This window comes from Hibiscus syriacus, unplaced genomic scaffold (assembly GCF_006381635.1).
Source record: "Hibiscus syriacus cultivar Baekdansim isolate YM2019G1 unplaced genomic scaffold, ASM638163v2 tig00117038_pilon, whole genome shotgun sequence".
NCBI classification, from domain to species: domain Eukaryota; kingdom Viridiplantae; phylum Streptophyta; class Magnoliopsida; order Malvales; family Malvaceae; genus Hibiscus; species Hibiscus syriacus.
In genome coordinates this window covers 723835-749326 of record NW_024063534.1, presented here as the reverse complement: position 1 = coordinate 749326, position 25492 = coordinate 723835, and the positions used below count along the sequence as shown (strand labels likewise).

Sequence of the window (25492 nt, the reverse complement as noted above, 5' to 3'; positions counted from 1 at the left end):
ACGACTGTTATTTGCTTGATGCATCTTTTAGTGCTCGGGGCACTTGCTAGTGATGGTTTTTCTTCAGTGTGGGTGGCATGTACAGGTGCTGAGACTGGCTTTAGTCTGGTTCAGAAATTGGTGTTGTGTGATGAACATGGGACTATTCAGTTTTCTTGTTCGATTGTTGGCTGATCAGGGACTAGAATGAAATCGTCATCAGTAAAGATTCAGGTGGAATTTACTGGTGCTTTCGGAGGGAGAGAATGAGGAGCTAAGAGATTCATCTATTTCACCGTGGCCTTCTTCGGGTACAGGAAAGACATGCGTGGCAAGTGGAGGGACGTCTGCAGGGTACTCTGGGGAACATTTTCTGTCGAGGCATGGAATGCCTGTTGTATGCTTCAGATTTCATTAGGAAATGCCGGCAGATCTTTGTTGGTGATTGGAAGCAGCTCCTTGAAGAAGGCATTGACTTATGCATCCCTTGCCTTAAAATATCCAAAGAAAGTCTCCATGTGACTTTTCATACGCTCGATCCTCTCGCTTGTCCTCTCGCGTATATATGACCACGGTTGCCATTTGGCCGCGGCAACAGATTTGACTCTTCTCTAAGCCCTCATGCAGAGCATTATCATCAAAGCTCATGAGTTCTAACACCTTCTTCTTGGTTATTCCTTCCTTTGACTTGATAAAGTCCTCGAACGGTTCCTCGGGGACTTTTTTCTTCCTACACAAATAGTAATCAGGTTATGGATTTTCCATAAATAATCGAGTGCAACAGCATCAACCTCCTTACTAATACGGTTGTATGTGAGGTTGGCATCAGCTTGCCTTTAGGAAAGGATTCCATAACTTTACCATCGGATTAAGCGCTCGATGATCTACCCGCTTACGCGTTAGCGCTTTACCTTCAAATTGGCCCATCCGAAGAAGAGGTCTAGGACTCTATTGTAGGTTTCTTGATCTACCTCAGCCATAAATTTCTTCTGCTAATCTTCAACCTTGCCCAACTTAAAATAGTGGTTTAGGGCTGATGGGGAAACCGAATGAGTTTCCCTCTCACATAAACATTATATTTCGATGGGTCTCTAAGATGGGCATAAAATTCGCGAACCATCGCTGGCGCCACCACCTTAGGATGCCAAGCAAATTTATCCCACTTATGCTTTTGTACTACATCCATTACTTATGGTCTGAATGCCTTGTCACTTTCTACTGGAAAAACAAAGCCATCAATTCCTTGCTTCGGCTTCAGCGGTTTGAAAATGCTCAAATCCTGATGATGGGGCTTTTTCATTCTGGCCATGGTTTTGCTGGTAAAGGGTGTGCGAGGCAGCAATATGGAAAACTTTTAAGGGGAAAATTTAAGGAAAAGAACTTTGGGTACGATAAGGAAGATGGATTGCTAGTTGGTTTATAGTGAAGATAATGGGTGGTTTAATTAGGGAAAACGGTCAAATGAGGAGGGAAAAAGATCTGATATTAATGACATAATATTTATTTGTCATAAAGTAGGGAAATGATCTTCCCCTTTTCATAACTACCACCAAACCTCTTAGATAGGGGTTTTCTTCCTCCCATGTGTGAGTTTTCACCTCATGCTGCCACATGTACCTTGCATACCAAAAAAAAAAAACAAATAACTCATGCAGAATAAAATAACATAATTTATTCATGTACAAAATTCAGATTTTTGTTGCCTAGAAAAAAAAAATCAGAAAAGTAAAGCAAACTCTTGGCCATCGTGTTATCGATGTTGGTTTATCGCGCATGACTGGTGCTCATTTGTATTCCTTCAATCTCTAACCATTCACTTTAAAGATGGATCCATCATCTCAGATCTTTATTTCTATTCTCCGTTGCTATGGACTTGGTGTACGATAAATGGTCTTGATCATCTAGCTTTTAGCTTGCTTGGAAACAATTTGAGTCGTGAATTGTAGAGCAATACTTTTGTCCAGGATAAAATTGCCTTGATAAAAATTTCTATCATGCCATCATTTTTTTTCTATGTATAAGCAGGCATTTTCATAAGCATAAGCTCTAAACTCATCCATTTCGTTCAGTTCCAGAAGTCTTCTTTCTCCAGTAAGTTGAGCATCCATGTTCAATTTCTTGATGGCCCAATATGCTTTGTTCAAGATCCACAGGAAAATGGCACTCCTTACCGTAGATAGTTTGAATGGGGATATTCCTAGTGTTGTCTTGAATGCTGTGAGATAGGCCAATAGTGCTTCATCTAGCTTTGGCGACCAGTCCTTTTGGATTGGTTTGACCACTTTCTTGAGGATCTGTTTGATTTACCTATTAGAGACTTCGGCCTGCCCATTGGTCTGGGGTGATATGCCATGGCTATTCGATGTCATACTCCGTATCTTTTCAGTTCCTTGGCAATTAATTTGTTGTCAAGTGTGTGCCTTCATCATTGATAATTGCTTGTGGTGTTCCAAAGTGAACAAATATTCATGTGCTAGAATTTCAACATGGTCTTAGAGTCATTCTTAGGTGTTGCTATGGTTTCCACCCACTTGGACACGTAGTCTACTGTCAAGAATATATAGGTCACTAAAAGATGTGGGAAAGGGTCCCATAAAATCTATCCCCCACATGTCAAAACGTTCAACCTTTGTTGATATCAAATGACTTATAAAATTCGCGTGCATCTTTAAAAAGGGTGGGCTAATAGAAACCGAGTTGAACAACCTTTGTTGATATCCTCATTCCACCAAAATGTCCTCCGTACGGTGACGAGTGGCAATGAAGTAGAATTTCTTTGTGTTCTTCTTCTGGACATATCTCATGATTATGGGTCGTCACATTGCTTGAATAAGAATGTTCATCCCAGTAATAGTGTTACACATCATGTTGAAATATTTTCGGCCCTGGCTAGATAATCTTGAGGTATAATACCACTAACAAGAAAAATTTACTATCTCAGCATAACCGAAACAGTCGTGACAAATAAAATTTTCTCATCAAGGAAATCCTCCTGAATGTCCTTCATATCATGGCAATTGATTTGTTTTCAAGCCTAGATAAGTGATCTGCTACTTGGTTTTCAGTACCCTTTATATTCTTTACCTCTAAATCGAACTCTTGTAGTAATAATCCATCTTATTAGCCTAAGCTTTCATCTTTTTATTGATAAATTTTAATGAAAGAGTGATCAGTATGCATAATAACTTCAGTTCCTATGAGATATGGCCTAAACTTATCGAATTCAAACTATTGTAAGAAGTTTTTTTCAGTTGTGTTAGTCATCTGTGCATCATTAAGGGTATGGCTAGCATAATAGATAACATGAAAGAGTTTACTTTTTCGTTGTCCTAGCAGTGCCCCAATTGCATAGTCACTGGCGTCACACAAAAGCTCAAAGGTAAGTTCCAGTATGGGGGAACGACTATTGGTGCCGATGAAAGTTTTCTCTTCAACTCTGTAAAGCAATTAAGCATCATCAGTAAACAAAAACGGTTGATTTTGTTGAAGCTAAAGACACAAAGGTTATGAGATTTGAGAAAATCTTTTATGAACCGCCTATAAAATCTTGCATGTCCAAGGAAACTGTGTATGCCTTTTACATTGGTGGGTGGAGGTAGATTCTCAATTACTTCCACCTTCACTCTATCTACTTCAATGCTTTGGCAAGAAATCTTGTGTCCCAATACTATTCATTCGATTACCGTAATGGTTTCTCCCAATTTAGCCACGCTTCAGCACCTTAGATAAGTTATCAAGGCATCGATTGAAGTCATCGCTCGAGACTGAGAAGTCGTCCATAAATATTTCCATCCAATCGCCCACCATATCCGAAAAGATGGCCATCATACTCTGAAATGTTGCTGGAGCGTTGCATAGTCCAAACGACATTCGTCTAAACATATAGGTACCATATGGGCATGTTAAAGTTGTCTTTTCTTGATCCTCTGATTCTATGGCTATCTGATTGCATCCTGAATATCCATCAAGGAAACAGTAAAATGTTTTCTTGCTAACATATCAAGCAGATCAATAAAATAGAGGGGAAAATGGTCTTTCTTTGTGTCATTATTTAGCTTCCTGTAGTCCATACATATTCGCCAGCTCGTGATTGTTCTCCTAGTTAAAGCTCGTCATTTTCATTCTTGACCACGATCACACCACCTTTCTTTGGTACGCACTGCACCAGACTGACCCATGAGCTATTGGATATTTGATAAATTACTCCAGCATCCTGCCACTTTATGATTTCCTTCATTACTACTTTCTTCATGATTGGGTTAAGTCTTATTTGTGGTTCTACCGAATTGCTATGACTTTCTTCTAATTTGATCTTGTGCATGCATATGCTAGGGTTGATTCCCTACAATCTGCTATGGACCATCCAAGAGTTTTTTTTGTTCGGACAAAACATTTAACAAACTGCTCTCCTGTTCAGAGGTTAACTAGCACAAATTATCACTTGTAAGTCTTATTACTACATAAATAAGCGTATTTCAAATGCGATGGAAAAGTTTTAAGTTCCAATATGGGTTCATGTTGTAATGATGATTTTGGGAGACTAACTTCTTTGAAATCTTTTGAATTTCATACCTGGTCTGGTATGAAGGAAACTAGATTGTTCCTATAATTTACCTTCATAGTCTACTTTGGTTCCGTCTTTATGAAATCTATCAATTGTGTTATCGAAAGACTGTTGCTGAGGCACAAATTATCAAAATCCACTTCTAACAATTTTTCGCCCGGACCATAATTTTCATTTTCATGCGCCAGATAATTCAAGCCTTGGCACAAAGTGTCGTATTCATTGATTTGTAAAAGTCCATCCTAGGCAAGTTTTCTGCTCCTCTTCCTCCATTGATTCCATGTCTCTAATGCATTGGCATTTATATGAATCGTCTACATATTTCATGGAGTCGAAGACATTGATCTCCTACCCGTATCGTGAACTCTTCCTTCTCGCAATATATTAAGATTCGTCTAGTGGCCAAAAAGGGTCTCTATAATGATGGGTGTATTTTCATCAGCCTCATAGTCTAATATGAGGAAATCAACTGGAAATACAAATTTGTCCACCTTTACAATGACATCTTCAATTCTACCCTTAGGACGAACATAAGACTGGTCACCTAACTGTAAGAAAAATATGGTTGGGCAAGCGTTACAAATTTCTAGTTTTAAAAATATGGACTGGGGAATCAATTTACGCTTGACCCTAAGTTTAATAAGCTCATCCTACAAAGTTGTCACCGATTGAGCATAGTATCATAAACTGCCAGGATCTTTTTGCTTTGGTGGGAGTGTGCCTACTGTAGAGCATATTTCTTTTGTCGCGATAACATTTTCTACCTACCATTTTTTTGTAGAGCATAAGAAGGAATCAGTTCGATGGCTTTAAGTAAAGGTACATTGATATACAACTGATCCAGAACATCAACAAATTTCTTGAACTAGATTTCGTCATTGTGTTTCTTTAATCGTTGAGGAAATGGTGGTGGAGGTCCTACTTCATTTGTTATAGGTGGTGAGGAAACAATTGCCTTGGACATAAGTTTCCCACTATCTATTTGACTAGCTGTTGAACCTTCATCCTTTTCCTTCTCCTTAGGCAATCCCTCCAATTCAACAATTTCATCTTGATCCTTTGGTTGTTTAATGCTTTGGTTAGAATCTTCTGATTGCGTCCCAAACTTGTCATTCTGGTTAATATGGGTACCAATCCTCAGTGTAGTACACTGCACTGCTCCTTTCCATGATGTTTAATGACTTCAATATCACTAGAGACTTCCTTGTGGTCATGAATGTAATGCCTAGTGATTTGACCCACTTGGTTTTCCAATGCTCTCAAGGGAACTATGGCTTTGAAAAGAGCCACTTGACTTTGTAACAAATTAACTTGGTTTTTTATTGTTGATGAGTGCTCATGCATAAAAGTCTTTGTTGAAGCCATGAAATCTTTTGTCGAGGCCATAAATTCCTGCAGTGAAACTTCCAAGGAATCAATACTAGAGTTTGTATTAGAGGAAGAAGTTGTACCTTTAGTGTGTTGCCAGGGCATCTGCTGATGATGATTTTGAAAAGTTTGATGTTCCGAATTACTCTGTTGTGGCTTATTGTAATTTCCTGATTGTTGTTGTTGATCCCTTAATTACCCCATGAAAATTTGGATGTTGTCGCCATCTAGGATTATATGTATTCGAGTTGGGGTTGTTATTGCTTCGGTTATAGTTACCCATAAAATTGACGGACTCCTAGTTTTCTGGATATTCACTTTCATGATGGTTGTTGTGACAGAAAATGCATGCAATACTGGTTTCCTTTACTTCTCTCACCTCATTAGGATACTGCAATTTTTCAACATATTAGTTATGGCAGAAATTGAGTAGCAACTGAATCCTTACCCTCAATTTCATATGCTCCAGACATTTTTATACCGGTTCCCAGCCTTGTACTCTGGAATTGATAGTCATTATTTGATATCCTGTCGAGGATATCGAAGGCTTCCTCGGGTGATTTATCAAGCAAAGTACCATTTGCTAATGCATCCAACATCATTCGAGTAGGTGAATTAACTTCATTGTAAAACATCACTACTTGAGTCTAGTTATGAAATTCGTGGTTTATATACTTACAAAGTAGACTTTTATATCTATCCCAACATTCATACGTGGATTCATTGACTCCTTGGCAAAAACTTGCAATGTCATTATGTAGTTGTGTCTTCATATTGGGTGGATTATATTGAAGTAGGAAGCTTTTACATAAATCTACCCAAGATTTCATTGAGCCCGAAGGAACTCCACTGAGCCAAGCTCTCGCTCTGTCGTGTATGGAATAAGGGAAAAGTTTAAGCTTTAGTACATCTTCATACACTCCTTAGTGCCTGAATGAATTGCACACTTCGAGAAAGGCACGGATATGCTGTCTAACATCCTCATTAGGTGACCCACCAAATTGACTGATAGAGTTTAGCATGTTAATCATCACCGATTTAAGTTTAAAATGGGTCGCCTGTATTTTAGGTGCCACGATGCCTGGATTAAGATCATCAAGAATTGCATTCAATTGTTCTCGTATTGCTCGTGGTCTTCCAACTTCTCTAGGAAAATTATTTGTTCCCTGATCTCCCATATTGTTGTTGCCTTGAAACTGTAGTTGGTTCATATATTCTCTGGCTCATTGTTTATGTCGCCTTTGTCTGAACGACTGTTCAATTTCAGGAAAATGGATGTAATGGTTTACCAGCAGATCTCAGGGTCATGTAAAGAAAAAAAACTTTTAAAATTTAAAAAAAAGAATATTTAAACGAGTTAAACTAACAACGTAAAAGGTGACAAGAAATAAAAATTTGTTATGGAAAAAATTTTCAAAAATTTTGTCAGTTGCCAATCCCCGGCAACGACACCAAAAACTTGATCGCTTGTAAATGTATATGCTGAGGCAAGCAAATCTGTGCAAGTATATAGAATCGAATCAAGTAATAAAGGGTAAGTGAGTTGTCTTCTCCTCAGAGATTGGTAGAGATTTTGAAGTTTCACCACAACTATAACTAGGTGTCAAGAGCAAGTTTCTGAATTCTTGTCAAAGTAGAAAAACAATTAGCAATAAATTATGTGAATGTGAAGAAAGAAAATATTATAAAGTATGGTGGTATAAAAGTTTGGTCGAAGCAAAGAAAATATGAAAAAGTAACAACTTAAAACAGACAAGGCAAAAAAAAGCATTGATTCGAATATATTCAAAATAACCTCACATATTCAGACTTTCATAGAGCACTCAGGTTAGTCTTTTTCAATGACAAGAAATTATTCTAAGTCTAGAAGGATTTGTTATGATATGCTTAGGATGCCTAACAGGATTACTGAGTATTCTTGGCTGGTTGTTATGGTAATACTACTTATACTTAACTACAACCCTTGGTTTCTCAGACTGTTGTTGTACCAATACCCCCAATATAAACTATAATCGTTTTCTATCCTAATAAGTGTCTATCCCTTTTAGTCGATTAAAACCCTCTCCTTATCTCTAAGGTAGGCAGGTTATAACATCATAATCTATGATCCATTTCATTGTTCATGTAGATCTATCTTAATTCTCTCGAATCTAAGAATCAATTTCTAGACAAACGACACTCTCTCAAAGCTCTTACAATATCTAGACGTGTTTCAACTAGGCCCCATGCAATCTCTCGAAAGCTCTTACAGTGTCAAAGTAAAATATCGAAACAATGAACAAAACAAACTTAAGCACAATCATAATGCATCATTCATAAACCATAAAATAATTATCTTAGCAAAAATAAAACTAAAACCAAGTAAAGCAGTTCATGGTGTTGCCAAAAAGTCATCCAAAGGTATCATCGTTTAATACAACCCCAAAGAAAAGTAAAGAAATTATGAATAAAGGAAGAACGACTCCCAAATAGGGGGCTCTATCGTGACATCTCTAACCAGCACCACGCCTACCCTGGTGGCCGGCCTCTCTCGATCCCTGACCGCCACTCTGCTATAGCCTACTATGGAGGACACCAAGGATGGTTGAGTTGGAGAATGGTGTAAAGTAAAGCACTATAACTACTCACTCCACGGTTCAAGTAAATATCTTCTTGCTTCCTTGCCTTCTCTTTTTGGCTGTTGTGACTGGGTATTTATTAAGGGAAATCTCTTAGGATTTCACATAATTAAAGATTCCCTAAATACTCGTGTTTTCTTTTCCAAGCTAAAAAGGGAAAGGCGGCTAGTTGTTGTCAAAATCTTGGGGGCTTGATTGTACGTGAGTGCAGTTGTACAGCTGGCATGTGACATAAACAATTCGTCAGATTCACTTCAGACTTGCAAGATACACCTTGCCTCGGTAAGATAAATTTGTTCCTCACTGTCTTTGTCATCTTTGTTCCACTTGCCCTCAAGAAATATATTGTCATGACTGAAATGTTCCTCCTAAGTTAATTCTTGCACACACACAATCCACACAAGCTAACATGCTTAGGCAAAAATTATCCACCACATGTTATTATAACCTAAATGCAACTAAATGCAACTAATATGCTATGACCACTTAGTTTATATGAGCAATAAATTAAGTAAAAATACTAAAAATAAAGTCTTTTTATGGAGTTATCACCCAACAAGTTATTAAAAGGTTGTTTTTATTCTGGTCTGAAATGTGGAAGGACTAGGAGAATAATTATCCTAATTTTTTAAAGAAAAGTTAAATCCCCTTAATTGTTTGATGATATCACATCTAAACCATTGCTCCTCTTTTTTTCTCATGCTTTGTCTTCTTCTTTATTATTTTCCCCTTCCAAGCCAAGCTAAAGCTAGGAACTTTAAGAAACTCAAGCCTCATTAGAGAATTTTAAGGTAAGCACTATAACCTTCATCTCCCAAGCTTCCACTTGAGACCTTTTTACAAGGTTTCGGTAAGTTAACCAAAAACGGGTTTTAGAGGGGTTTATGTAATCTTGAGGTTTAGTCCATTTTTAGGAGAGTTTTGAGTTCTAGGATCATTTTAACACCTTCCTAAGTTCTAAAATGAGTTAATAACTCATTTTTAACTGTTTGGATTAGTGCAATAGTAAGAGGCGAGCTCGAAGACTATAGGAAAGGAAAAGCTAGTTCTTAGGTGATTTAAAAATGTTTTTCAGTCACCTAGCTTCAAGGTAGCACGATTCTAACTTGACCATAGCATATGTAGTTCATTTTATGAATATTCATGGTATGTTTATTCATAGAAGCATGTTTGATTAATTTCATGGTAACTTCCGTATTTGTGTGTTGCAAGCATGAAAAATGGTACTTTTTCACCTCTAAGACCTCAAATATGACTCTAATAAGGTTTGGTAATCTTAAGGGAGTGTTTGAGTGAATTTTGGGTATGTTTTCGTGCTCAAAATAGACCATGAAGGTCTGCTGGTATCGGTATTGTTCTTCCAATACTGAAATTGTTCTTCATGAAGGGTAAAAACCAGAAACTTATAAGGGAAGTATCGATACCCTTCAGAAGTATCGATACTCGGGTTAAGTATCGATACTAAGATGGTCAATATTGATACTGAGGCATTTTTGAAAATATCGAAGCTAATTTTGGTATTGATACTCATGGGAGTATCAATACCAAAGGTAGAGTATCGATACTCCCTTTAGGGGTATCGATACCAAGTTATTTTTCAAAAAATTGAAGCAAAATTTGGTATCGATAATCAGGTGGGTATCGATACCTAAGGGTTCAATATCAATACTGTTGGCATATTATCGATACCACAATGATTTTTTGGGCAATTTTGGTTAATTGGTTTTGTGGTCAGGCTGTGTTTTGAGTTCGTAAAAATCTCAAGTATTCAATGAAAACGAAAACAAAAATTAAGTCAATTATCACCTAGAAATCAAAGATAGGTGATGAGTGTTCAAAATCGATAGTATTTGCTCGTTAATTTTTTCGACCTTATGGATTTATTGCTACTAATTTGGTTGTGTTATGCTTATTCTCGTGCAGGGCCTTACATTCCAGAATTAGTGGTAGAATGGGTGCATTCTGCATTTGTTTTATTATTTGGTCATGGTTGGAGACATGGGCACGACTCTAGGCATGACACGGTCTAAAGTGGCAGTTTCTAGAAGGTCCAGTCAACGACAGTTTCTAGAAGATCTAGTCAGTGCGCTTTTTGGAAGACGGACGGGCAGTTGCATTAGGAGACTTGTTTTAAAGTTTGAATTTAGGAAAAATAATATCTTTAGGATTATTTTATTTTAATTTCTTTATTTATCTCTAGGTTTTTAGAGGCTATAAATACCCTCTTGGGGTAAGCCTAAAAACACAACTCAGATTACAATCTTCTTCTTCTTTCTAGATTTATTAAAGCTTTCTATTTTATTTATTTTTTCTCAAGTTTTCAATTTTTCATTTTATTTAAAGATTTATTTTAAATATTCTAAGTATGACTTTTGTCATGCTTAGCTAATTTTTTTCATAAGCCAAGAGCTTAAGCGATAACTCAATTTCAACTGGAGAATTGAAACAAGCCCTTAATAACTTCAGAATATCTCTCTCAATCTCTACGCTTATTTTTCAAAATCAAAATAGTTTACAAAATCAAAGATTGACTTTGGTCAAGAGGTTGTTGTGATTAAATGTGTGGGAGCAAGATTCAACTTATTGAAAGCACGTTCGACTTTCTGGGAACACACTTGGTGAGATAGCTTCGCCAAGAGGGAATTGAGATCAGAATTAACGGTTATTGAAGGAACAATCTGAGTCAGTCGAAAAACTTAAATTGTAATTGATCTACGACAATTGATGTTGATTAGATCAATTTTTAAAGCCAGAATCAAAGATTGCCTTGGGTATTCTTATACAAGTAGAGTCACAGGGATTGCCCTTGTAGACAAAGTAACCAATGTGAATCCCGAAGGGAAAATCTAATTCGATTTTTATCATATTCAACTTTCACGTTACACTCTTTTTTTCACTTAAAATGCCTTTTTTAATCCCTTTAATTACTTAATCGCTTTTTTACCAAACCCCCTATTTACTCATCACTAGCTTAATAAATCAGACAAAATTTATAATTTCTAAGTCCCTATGGATTGACCCTTACTTCTCTTTACTACGTATTATCTTCATTTATCAGTTGAGAATAAGGAATTTATTTTGACATCAAAACAACAGTTGTCAATTGGCGCCATTCTCAGGACTTCGCCCAAGTTACAATTTTTGTTTGCTTTTGATTTATGACAATGACTAATCCGGGCGCATTAGTGAGTACAACCCAGAAATCGAAGCTAAAGCTAGAGAACTTTCACACATTAAGCTTCGGGAAAGAATGAGACAACAATCAAATCCAAAATCAGAATCAATTCAGGTGAATTTGTTAATACAGACCAATTCCGATGGCCGATCCTACTATCAAGAGTTAGTTGCGGCACCTACTGAACAAGAGCCTTTGTGCATTGATTTTCCAAAGGCAAAACTCTATACCAGTTAAAAAACGACCTTATTCATCTCCTCCCTACATTCTGTGGATTCCAACAAGAATCCGCATAAATATCTCACGGAATTTCGTATGGTCTACTCCAGCATGAGAAAACGGGAGTAACCAATGACAAAATCAAACTAAGAGCTTTTCCTTTTCCTTATCTGATTCCGTTAAGGAGTGGTTATTTTATCTGCCCCTAATTCTATTACTACATGGGCTCAAATGACTCATGTTTTTCTTGACAGATTCTTCCCTACGACGAAAGTCAGTGAACTACGAAGGAGAATACTTGGAATCAAGCAGCTAGATGGAGAGTCACTCTATGACTACTGGTAGAGGTTTAAAAAGTTATGTGTAGTTGCCCACAATATGGGTTAACTAACAACACTCATTCATTACTTTTATGAAGGATAACTCCCTTGGAAATGAAGATGATCGATGCTCCCAGTGGTGGAGCCTTGGTGAAATGACTCCTACTGAGGCTAGGGACTAAATTTCCACAATGGCTGCAAATACCAACAATTTCTCAGAAATAATGAACCTCCTCGAAGGGTTCATGAGATAAGTTCATCTTCTTTAGAAAATAGATAGATAAATTAACTGAAGCTGTCAACTCTTGTTGTAAGAAAGTCAGGACCAAACAGATTATGGGAATATGTGCATTACCTGATCATCCAAGACGGTTGTCTACTGATCCAAGATGACACATCAGCTCAAGTCAGACAGTCGGGAACTTTTTAGGACCTCCCCAAAGAGCTTACAATCCCTACGGCAATACTTACAACCCAGGATGGAGGGATCATCCGAACTTTAATTATGTTCAAAACTCATGCCAAATTAAGCTTATCAACCAAGGCCACCTCCACTACCGCAACAGCAGTAGAAGACATGATTAGAGTCAATTATCGAGAGGTTAGCACTTTCCCATGAAAGTTCCAAATTCGTACTGAAGTCCACTTCCAAGAGATTAACAAATAGAGAAGTCAACTGCTCAAACCGTCGGCCACTTGGAATCACAGGTAAGCTTCCGTCTCAAACTGAGATAAACCCAAGGGAGAATGTCACTGCCATCACTCTTCGGAGTGGTACGTAGTGGCGCCACCTGTTCGATCAGATGCTGACCAAAAAGAGAAGAAGACTACTGATCAAGATCCCAAAAGTAGAGTGACAAATAATAAACGGGTACAATTCCATCTCTCTATGACATGGCACCACCTTTTCCGTCGAGGTTAGTTAAAAACATAAACAAGTTGAGGAAAAGAAATATTAGACGTATTTTGGATTATGGAAATCAATATACCTCTCCTTGAAGTTATCCAAAAGTTCCAAGGAATGCTCGGGTTTTGAATGACCTTAGCACAACAAATAGAAAAACTTACCGGGAATGAGAAGGTAATATAAGAGAGCATGTCTCCGTTGTATTCTAAAAAAAGTTGCCACTAAAACTGAAAGACCAAGGTATGTTCACAATACTGTGTAAAATTGGTAAAATTGGGATAAATCGAGCCATGTGTGATCTTGGTGCCTCTATTAATGTAATACCTCTCTCTGTTTACAATATGATTACTAATGAGCCCTTGAAGGATACAAAATGTCAGTTCAGCTTGCCGACAGATCTGTCCTCTACCCAGAAGGACTTTTGGAAAATGTCCTGGTGGAGGTAAACGATTTAATATTTCCTGCTGATTTTTATGTAATTGATATGGAGATGATCGTACCATACTTCATCCGATATTCTATTAGGGTGTCCCTTTCTAAGAACTGAGAACGCAAGGATTGATATAAGAAGGGACTGTAACCATGGAGTTTGATGGTGAGGTCGCTAAATTTGATGTGTATAAGGCAATGAAACACCTAGACAAAGTGGAGAGCATAAATTATGTTGATATTATTGATCCTTTGGAAAATTAGTTTATAGAAACTAATGTATCTTTTGAACTATGCAAGGAGTTAGAAGACCATAATGAGGAAATCAGGGAGTTGGAAACTTTATTTTCTATTCATTCTGATTTACTTTCGATTCTTTCTAAGTCTAAAGGTCTCCCTTCTATTTTACAGGCACCTGAGATAGAACTGAAACAAATGCCGAAAAACTTAAAGAGTGCCTTTTTAGGAAAAAAAAAAGCTACTTCACTGTTATTTCGGATAAGCTTTCAAAGCTAAAAAAAGATCCAAAGAATAACCTATGAGAATGCCAAATTATACAAGGAGAAAATAAAATAATTATACAATCGTAGAATTTCTCATAAGGAAATTCTTAGTTGGAAAAAGTGTATGAAGTGGAAAAAGTATTTCTCTTAGAACATGTAGTCTGAATCAGATTGTCGAGCTAATCGACGTTAAACAAAGCAATTTTTGGGGGGCAACCCATTTTTAATTTGGTTACATTTATTTTATTTTATTTCGATTGAGCAAGTTTCATTTAATTTTTATTTTTATTTTTCAGGAACCAAATGTTTTTAATAAAGCTTAAACGAATAAGATTTACAAAATTATAATTCGAACAATGCCAAATTCAAACCCCAGGAGCAGTGTAAAGTCAGCAAAATAGTGTAGTACCGATACTGCCTTAGCAGTATCGATACCATAAAAATAGAACCTCAAAATGGTACCGATACCATTAAATGGTATCGATATTACTCCATATAGTAGTATTGATACTCCTTTGATAGTATCGATACCGTTGTTTTCCTACGGCGCACGTTAGCACACTTATAAGGAGACCGACGCACGTTAGTAAATCCCAAATTGTTTTCCCCTTTTTTGTTAACATTCTGTCTCCTATCCCACTCCACCAATCCTATCATTCTCTTACTTTGATTGTGTACCCCATCCCTATCTCTATCAATTTCAAATTACTTTTACACTCCCTTTTACTCTCCTCCCCAAAAATGCTTCCACTCCCTCCAACTGATTACTTCCTCTCCTCACCGTCGTCGGCCTTACCGAACCACTACGCTTGTGCTAACATGCTTCAAACCTTCCACTCCACAATGGTGAGAAACCAATCAGGTGACGTCGCAGCTCCTCTGCCCTGGACTGAGAGCACTGTCTGTCGTTCATCACCGCCACGCTCTCCATCCCATCCTTCTAGTCTATGCCAACTATGGTTTCCTCTTCCTCTCGACCATGCCCATCAATTTTCAGTCGTATTCAATGCATTCAGAGATAAATTTTGATCCTATTTTTGTTCAACTGTTACTAATGTACCATTCGATTTATGGTTTTATAGAGGATTTTGATGATGGTTTTCCACCGATGACACCACATGGCCATACTTCTAGTTCACGGCATCAACCCGAACAGCTCAATTCGTCGTTCCTCTTCGTCGTGGCCATGGTCGTGGTCGACATTAAATCCGGGGAGCTCTATTTCTTCTCTAGTACTTTAATTATACGTTTTGAGGCAAAACACTTTAAGTGAGGGGGAGTAGAGTCTAGATTGAATTTCTCTTTGCTTATCTCTATGTTTTGATGCTAGTATGTGTTGATTGGATTTGCGAAAAATTTCATTGAACTTCTTTTTGTTGAATATTTTGGTATGCCATGATTGTTTGGGAACACATGATTGTTTAGGTTAGGATGTTCTTGATAGTGGATAGCATGAATTGTGATCAAGTTGGTATTTTTGTGATATTACATAATTTTTTTGGTTGAAATGTGCTTAGCTCAATGCATGAAAACAATTTGGTGAGATTTGAGCCTTTACAAGCATATCATTTGCTCTCATTTTGTTGGATTGAGTGTGTCGAAATTGAAATTTGTATTCTAGATCCCGCATTTTAATACTGTCAAGATTACAATGAACATGATGCTTAAAAATGATTTGGGCACCTTAGGATTACCATTCCATTTTCCCAACTAAAATTGCCTACCCATGCATTTTCCCCTAGTTAACCACTCTTGAGCCTATTTTCATTCTTGGTTTTCACCATATTCATAAACCCAATCCTTTTTATTTTATCACTCTTTTCTACCATTTTTAGGGCAAGTGAACAGTTAATCCGATGTATGCTCTATGAAAAAAAGAGATTGAAACAACAAGCAATTCTAAACAAAAAGAAAGAAAGAAAAGAACAAAAGAAGTTGTTCAGAAAAAAGGGAGAAAAGAAATGAAAAAAAAAAGGAAAACAAAACAACAAAAATGTGAAAAAGAAAAATATCAAATGCATTTCGAATTTGTTTTTGTTGTTTGATAGTTTTTCTTTTTATCTTGTTGTGCTTAATGATTTGATGGAGTTGAACTTGTTATTTGTTAGTTCCTTGCATTTAATTTTGAGCCATATATTTAGCCTTTTCCCCACCTTTACCTAAGCCCCATTACAACCAATAAAAGGCCCTTTGATATACATCGTGTTCTCATTAGTAGTGGAGATTTGATTTCCTTGCAGAACTATGGTAATATCGTGTCGGTTCTGACATTGAGCGTTTCTATACCCAAAACACATTGAGTGATTTAAGTGAATCTGTAAGGTGTTGAGTTATGAGAATTGATATTGATAAATGAATGGATGTGACAATTGCATTTGACTTGTTCCAATTGGTGATGTTCAATTGATTGATTTCTTGACTTGAATAATTATTATGGTCTCTACCTTGCTTCCTTGAATGTGAAACTTGACAAAGAAATGTAAATGGAATTTTTGACTTATTTGATTATATCATACTTGAGGAAAAGCATGAGATAAGTGAAGGGTAATTTGATTAGTGTTCAAAATCGGTAGTATTTGCTTGTTAATTCTTCAATCTTATGGATTTTTTCTACTAATTTGGTTGTGTTATGCTTGTTTTCGTGTAGGGCCTTACTTTCTAGAATTAGTGGTAAAACGGGCGTATTCTTCATTTTTATTATTTGGTCATGGCTGGAGACATGGGCATGACACGGTCTGACGTGACAGTTTCTAGAAGGTTCAGTCAGCGGCAGTTTCTAGAAGATCTAGTCAACGCACCTTCTGGAAGACGGAATAGCAGAGTTCGATTAGGAGACTTGTTTAAAGTTTGAATTTAGGAAAATTTTCTTTAGGATTATTTTATTTTATTTTCTTTATTTTTCTCTAGGTTTTTTAGAGGCTATAATACCCTCTTGGGGTAAGCCTAAAACACAACGCATATTACAATCTTCTACTTCTTTCTAGTTTTATTAAAGCTTTCTCTTTTATTTATTTTTTCCCTCAAGTTTTAGATTTCTCTTTTTATTTTAAAGCTTTTTTTTTAAATATGCTTAGCTAAATTAAAAACAAAGCAGAGTTCCATTAGTATGACTTTTTTCATGCTTAGCTAAATTTTTTCATAAGCCGAGAGCTAAAGCGATGACTCAAATCCAACGGGAGAATTGAAACAAGCCCTTAATAACTTCGGAATATCTCTCTTAATCTCTGCGCTTATTTTTTTTAAATCAAATAGTTTTCAAATCAAATATTGACTTTGGTCAATAGGTTGTTGTAATTAAATGTGGGAGGAATATTCGACTTATTGAAAGCACGTTACTTCCTGAGAACACACTTTGTGATATAGCTTCGCCAAGAGGGAATTGAGATCGAATTAAGAGTTATTGAAACAACAATCCAAGTTGGTCACCACGAACTTAAACGGTAATTGATCTACGACAATTGATGTTGATTAAATTAATTTCCGAAACCAAAATCAAAGATTGCCTTGGGTATTCATTATACAAGTAGAGTTACAGGGATTGCCCTTATAGACAAAGTAACCAACGTGAATCCTGAAGGGAAAAACTAATTCGATGATCTAAAGGAAATTAACTCAAAGCGAGGCTTGAGGCTATTTTTACCATATTCAACGTTACACTCTTTTATTTTCAATTAAAATTGCCTTTTTTAATCCCTTTTATTACTTATCTTTTTACCAAACCCCTTGTTTACTATATCACGCTTGGCTTAAACAAATCAAATAGAAATTTATAATTTTCTAAGTCCCTGTGGATTCGACCCTTCTCTTTACTTGGTATTATCTTCATTTATCAATTGAGAAGAAGGAATTTATTTTGACATCAAAACGACAGTTGTCAATAGGATGAAATAAGATTTGCCTTTATATGATGCTCGGGAAACAGCTAGGAGACTCGATTTACTCTAGCATTATGACGTTCATCCTTTCTTGTGAGTATCCGGATATTGTCTGCTGGTACAAATATGATGATGTAAATATCGGGTAATACCTATACGAATTTTGATGCAATTAAATTTTAAAATTGTGTCATATGCTTAACTAGGTTCGAGATGAGAGCTTTCGATGCATGTTGAATTTTGATCCTCACATGACCTATCGGATATTTGAGGTAGACTAAAGGATATAAGTACCAATGCACGTAAATTTTTGTTCTTACCCAAAGCTATCATGCTTTAGATAGGCTAGTGTGTTAACTGAGATGCATGTAAATTCCTCTGACCACATTACTTGGCCTATCTCACGTTGTTATGTACTAATGCATATTAAGACTTTGCACATTAACATGCTCATATATGAATCCATGTAGTATTGCATAGTTATTTTCGTGATATTGAGCTTGTTAGCTTAGCGTATGGAATGTGTTTTCATGCATAGGTTAGTAGAGGGGTCGTCAAGGAGCCTATCGCATCCATACATTCCAGCACCATTGCAGATTATGTCATGAGTCTATTTTAGAGGGCATGTATTTTATGTGGACCTTGTACTTATTCGAGTCATAACTATTTTGATTTTAAACTATGGGTTATATTTTGTACGTATTTGGAGACTCCCGTATTTTGTAAACTTTAAATTGATTCCTCGTATGATTTGATGAAATTTTGATAAGCATGATTATTTTGAAAATAAATTTTTGGGTTGATCATTTATGTGGTTCCATGTGGCATCATAGTCCATGGATCTTCGGGTCAGACTGGATTAGGGTGATACAGAAGCAAACAAGATCTACCAAGAGCTCAGACCATTGTATTAGTGGTTGGGCATGAAGAGAGAAGTGTATGAGTTTGTTGCTAAGTGCTTAGTGTGCCAACAAGTCAAGTTGAAACATCAGATTCCCTTAGGATTGTTGTAGGTGATTTAGATTCTGTAGTGGAAATAGAAGAGATTGATGATGGACTTTTTAACTAGTCTACTAATGATGAGATTCTAACATGATGTTGTATGGGTTGTAGTGGATTGATTGACTAAATCTACTCATTTTTTTATTCGTATGGACTACACGTTAGAGTGATTGGGTCATATGTATATCCACAAGATTGCGAGATTACATGGAATCATTATATTTATATATTCCGACAAAAAATCTGCGGTTCACCTCTAGGTTCTAGAAAGCACTGCATGAGACTATATGTAGCAAACTAAATTATAAAAATGCCTTTCATTCTCAGACAGACGGACAGTTCTAGCAAGTTATTCATATTTTAGAGGATATGCGATGCGCCATTTTGGATCTTAAGGATAGTTGGGAGGATTATCTATACTTCGTAGATTTCACGTACAACAACAGTTATTAGGCAAGTATTCAGATGGATCTATATGGGTGCAAGTGCATAACTCCTTTGTGTTAGACGGAGCTTAATGAAGGCAAGATAGTAGGGCTCGACTTGATTCGAGAAACTGAGTTAACTCAGAGTCATCTGAAAGAGCCTTTTGACAGACATAGGTATTTCTCAAGGTTTTCCCTTAGAAGAAGGTACTTCAATTGGATGTAAGGGTAAGTCGACCATGTGATTCATCAGGCCATATGAGATTTTGGAGAGAGTTAGGCCAATGGCTTATTGGTTAGCTTTGCCTCGAGAGATAATGTGTTTCACGTCTCCATGCTTGAAATATACCAATGTGATTCATCCCATGTTATCCCCTTGAACTAGTTGAACTGAGTTAAGATTTGACTTATGAAGAAGAATCGATTTGAATCCTTGCTAGGGATGTCAATGAGCTAAGAAGTAAGAGGATATCATTAGTAAAGGTTTAATGGAGAAACCATGGCGTTGAGAAGCAACAAGGGAACCCAAAAAGGATATGCATCTTCAATATTACATCTTTATGTCGGTAAAAAATTTGAGGATGAAATTTCTTCTTAGGAGTAGAGAGTTGTAATGCCTCAAAATAGTTAGAAGTTTCAGATTTTTTTCGATTGGGCTTTAGAATGAATTTCCCTTAGTATATCAAGCTTTGGACCCAAATGGATGAGTTGGGCTTATGATGAGCCTAATAAGCTTAAGAAGGGATGTGTTTAATCATGAAGCAAATAAGGAGGGACTAGGTGAATATTTTACCCATTTATTTGAAACATATTTGATTCCCATTAATTTGGGATGATCTCACGTCTGAAATATATTTCTCTTTGTCCCCAAAAGTTTATATTCTTCATCTCTTCTCTTTAGCTTCGTTTCTCTTCAATAACCAAGTAAAGTAGGAAAATTTAGGAGTTCCAAGTATACATTTGATTCTTCGAGGTAAGAACTATAACCTTCATCCCCTAAGATTTCATTCAACCCACATTTGTAAGTTTTGGTCAAGTTTCACAAAAACAGGTTTAGTGGGGGTTTATGAAATTCTAAGTTTTAGTTCGTTTTATGCGATTTTAGTTTTAAGGAAATGTTGTTGGCCACTTTCTAAGGTTTAAAATGAGCTAACAACTATTAAACTTGTTTTGATTAGTGTAAGAGCAAGGGGAGAGCTTAAAGGCTAAAGAAAAGTTAGTCCTTACGTGATTTTAGCACATTTTTCAATCACATAGCTTCAAGGTAACATGATTCTAACTTGATCATACTGCATGTAGGTCATGTATGTGTATTTAGTATGTCATATAAGAATGCTAGAGTAATTTCACAAAAAGATTCGTTTTTTGTTGTTTGTAAGCATGAAAGATGATAACTTTTGACCTCTAAGACCTCAAATAATACTTTAATAAGCTTTTCTAGTCTTAGAAGAGTGTATGGATGAGATTTAGAAGCATTTTTGTGCCCAAAATAGGGTATTCTGGTATATCGGTATCGATACTAAAATAGCAGCAGTACCAATACTATTCTTCCTGAAAGGCAAAGACCAAGCAAGTTATAAGGGCAGTGTTGGTACCCCTTAAACGAGTATCGATACTCGAGGTCCAGTATTGATACTCATAGGGTTGGTAGTAATATAGAGGCATTTTTGAAAACATCGAATCTAATTTTGGTATCGATACTCACAGGAGTGTCGATACCCAGGTAGAGTATATATACTCCTTATAGGAGTGTCGATACCAAAACATTTTCCAAAACATCAAAGCTATTTTTGGTATTGATACTCATGGTGAGTATCGATTCGATACCCATTATGATTTTTAGGTTTCATTTGCTTTAGAGGTTCGGGCTTGGGTTTTCTGAGTTCCTATGAGCCTCAAGTATTAAATGAAAGTCAAAAAATTAAGTTAACTCAATTCTCACCTAGAAATGAAGCATGATAGGATGAAAACAATTTGCCTGTGTAATGCTCGGGAAACGTTCAGGTCACCCGAGTTATTCTAGCATTATGAAAATTTTCCTTTGTGTGTATGAATATCTGAATTGTATAATGGCACGCATATGATGCATGCAAATTTTGGGTCATATCGGTATAAATGTCGATGCAAGTAATTTGGAAATCATACCTTATGCTCAAATAGGTTCGAAATGTGAGCTTTCGATGATTGATGAATCTCAATCCTCACCCGACCATTGAATAGCTTAGGTAAACTAAGGGCTCTAAGTACCGACGACATAAATTTTGGTCCTTACCCAAAAACTATCACACTTTAGATAGGCTAGTATATTGTCCGAGATGCACATAAATTCCTTTGACCACACTACTTGGCCTATCTCGTGTTGTTATGTACTTATACATGTTAAGACCTAGCACACTGCCATGTTCATGTAATCAATACATGTAGTATTGAATAGTTATTCTCGTGGCATTGAGCTTGTGAGCTCAGCGTATGGAATGTGTTTCTGTGCGTAGATTAGTAGAGGGGATCGTTAAGGAGCCTATCACATCTGTACATTCCATACCAAAAGATTTGCAGAGTATCTTAAGTTTATTTTAGATGGCATGCATCCTATGCGTACCTGGTATAATCGAGTCATAACCCTATTTTGATTTTAAACTTTAATATTGTCTTGTACATACTTTGGAAACTCCTATATCTTGTAAACTCGATTTCGATTCCGCACAACTTATGATGAATGATTTTGATGACATTACATGTTTTAAACAGAAATTTTTTGGGTTGGCCATTCGATTATTCCGTGTGGTATCATTATTCATGGATCTTTGGGTCAGAATGGATTAGGGTATTACATCTCCTATGAGTAAGGTCGTTCATGTGTAGACCTTGGATCCATTAATGCATTGACAAAAAAGAAAACAATGTAAACATACCTAAAATGAAATTGGTAGTTCTACTCATCCTAAGTACTCATAATATACTATCTTGAAGCCATTCTCGACACAGGCCTGAAAATAGACCTAGCAGTACCCCAATTATTCTTATCAGAAATGAAACTACCACCTCTCGAAGGTCGTGACATCTCTAAACTAGACAATGTTACCCTCTAAGTTAACGTTGGTGCCTCACTTTTCACCGTAACGCAATCTCAAATAAAGTGGCCAAGTGAGCCGCAAACATAGCAAGCCGATGACATACTATCGGATGCTTGATACCACAATGCTCGCATCTAGGGTGGATCGTGCTCCTCGTCAGTCCACTAGGGCTTGCCACTTAAGAAGAAGTTAACGGTCTGAGGTATGACCTAATTTATGAGTGTTTGTAGAGGGGGACCTCCAATATCCATGAAAATCCCTAGCCCTCTTGGCTAAAGTGTGATGTGTCCTATCCAGCTTTGATGTTCTTTGATTATGCCCTACGAAGTTGGTCAACACCCTGGTCTCACAACTCGCAGGGGATTGGCTACCAACTGGGTGTGATTGTCAATATTGAGGCAAATCCCTAGCCTCTTGGCTAAAGTGTGATGTGTCCTATCCAGCTTTGATGTTCTTTGATTATGCCCTACGAAGTTGGTCAACACCCTGGTTCTCACAACTCGCAGGGGATTGGCTACCAACTGGGTGTGATTGTCAATATTGAGGCCCTCTCTAAACCTCAACATCTCATATCCTCAATAGCTACCAATTCAAGTGCTATTGGCTCAAGTAGAGAAAGTCCCTCTCATACTCCATCACAAACATGTCGCCCTGAGCCAGCTGAGCGAACTACACATTAAGTCTTTATATAGGCTTCTCCAATATACTTTTGTTGTAAATCGACAGAAAGTACTCTCATGGGAAGCCCCGGCTCCAAGGCTAGCTCTACGGTCCCTACCAATCGATTGCTTTACCCTTTACAAGGTTGTGATGCACTATAAGGTTTCCTCAATGGACAAATAAAGTTGATGAAGAGTACGCATAGTCTCCTCAGCCACTGGTCCATTGTTGGGATTGTTATCCCAGAACCATAGATGTTGGTGTTGTACTGACGAAGCCTCTACCATGACTTATGGTGGTGCAATGGAGGAGCTGGTGGTGCGGGATGCACACACCATGTGCATAAGGGCTTGGGTAAAATTTCTGAATAAGGTCACCTCATCAACCCTCGTGTCTATTGGAAGTTTAACCTCCTATGAGTCTACAAACTCATCACCCAACCATATACTAATGATGTGAATTCAGGATGAGGTGCCAATACTTACCCTTGAGTGTCGATACACCCTTGGTATCGATAACAAAATTGGCTATAGAACTCTGAGATGGCTAGGTAATATCGATACTCCTAGCTAGAGTATTGATACTCTTATACTAGGTATTGTACTACCCCGAATATCGGTACCAAATTTTGCTTCTATTTTTAAAAAAAAATACTACATCGATACTAAGCCCAAACTATCAATACCACATGAACGAGTATCGATACTCCTAGCTCAAAACACCGTTTGTTTTAATCTACACGAAGAAACAATATCAGTATTTCATCTTGTACCGATACTTGAGCATAGAAAAGTCTATTTCCCACTAAAAACACAACCCAAACCAAACCATTTATCCCAATAAAGTTTAAAACGTTATTATAAGTTTATAAAGTTGTAGGGAATCATAAGAGGTAATTTAGCATGCTTTGTTTACATTAAAACATCTAAAGACCATAAATCGACATAAATAAACACACATACTCAATGAACAAAATACAAGTAAGAACACACACATATTTGACCTACATATGGTATAAGAGAGCATAGGTGTGTTACCTTACTCCTAAGTTGCAAAAGAACAAGTTTCTCCTTGTCCTTACCCTTAGAGCTTTCCTACTTCCTTCACTAATCTCAACAGTGAAATGAGTCACCAACTCATATAAAGAATTAAGAATGTTAGAAACACGGTTCCTAATCTATAAAAATGGATTAAAAGTACTAAAGAACCCTAGAACTTAAAGCCCATCTTAAACGCCTAACAATGCTCTCATGGCCAAAACTTGAAAGGAAGGGTTAAATGGAAGCTTCAAAGATGAAGATTTCACTACTTAACTCAAGATTCTCATACTAGGATTATAGCTCACCATGTTTTATCTTAACTAAGCTACAAGAAAGAGGAAGATGGTTTTGAATGGGGAAAAAAAGGATGAGAACAATATATGTAAGAAGCCAACCTCCTTTTTCTCTCTTTCTACCGTATGGACCTTGCAAACATTAAGGATTTTTAGCCTTTGAAATAATTTAGGTTTTAATTACTATCTAGTCCTCAGTTTGTCCAGATAAAAACACCCTTTTTAAGCCTTAATGGGCTCAAGCCCAAACTAAAACAAGTATATCTTAACCCAAAACTTTTAAGTGATCTCTTGGTTGATCTAAAGCTCACTCGGGTTTATCCAAACCTACTAACTCAGAATTCGGGGCGTTTAGTAAAGCAAATCATATGGAGAATTGCATCAAGTCGAGCATCGAGGAGTATCAAGATGATCAGCCCAAGACATTCGAGTGGAGTGACGGAAGTATGGCTAAGTTCGGTGGGGGAGAATGTCATGACCCAACTTTTGGCCTATCAGTAAAATAGGTTTTATGGAAAGTTGAAAGTGTCCATTAAAGAGGTTCAAAGTTGCAAGTGTCCTTTTCTGATATTGTGTTTGTCTACGAGCAGACCTTCCTATCATCGACAAGCTTTAACATTTCTGCATTTTAATTTACCTTATTTCAAATTTGTCATTTGAATCTCTCTTGAGCATATGAAGCCCTATTCATGCAGTTCAAGAAATCGATATTGATTGGATAAGATATTTGAAGTTCTTTTTTACAACATTTCGGGTATAGCAGTTGTATATAATGATAATAGGATGAAGTTTCAAGTTTATTACACAAGTCAATTGTATTGGTAAGAATAAAGATAGAAAACTTTCAGACCCTAGAGGAATACAAAGACAGACAAAAGAAGCTGATGTTTAAGTTTTAAGTTTAAGTGGATTCATGAACTTGTGATTTTGACAATTGTTACTTTGTTTTGGCATTACTTTATAGAAAAAATAACCCTTTATTTTATGCAATATATGTTTCATCAGTAAGTTCTACTGCTCTCCTATTGCTCTCTCTCTCAC

The 25492-nt window shown here is 36.7% G+C and overlaps 1 long non-coding RNA gene across 1 annotated transcript; it reads right to left on the bottom strand.

Annotated features, from left to right (window-relative positions):
• Nucleotides 1-9343: 9343 nt before the first annotated feature.
• Nucleotides 9344-25117, bottom strand: LOC120196991. The gene is made up of 3 exons (XR_005523235.1): nt 25059-25117; nt 14864-14873; nt 9344-9354 (listed from the first exon to the last, which is right to left on the bottom strand). It is a non-coding gene; the product is annotated as an uncharacterized LOC120196991 (long non-coding RNA).
• Nucleotides 25118-25492: the final 375 nt, after the last annotated feature.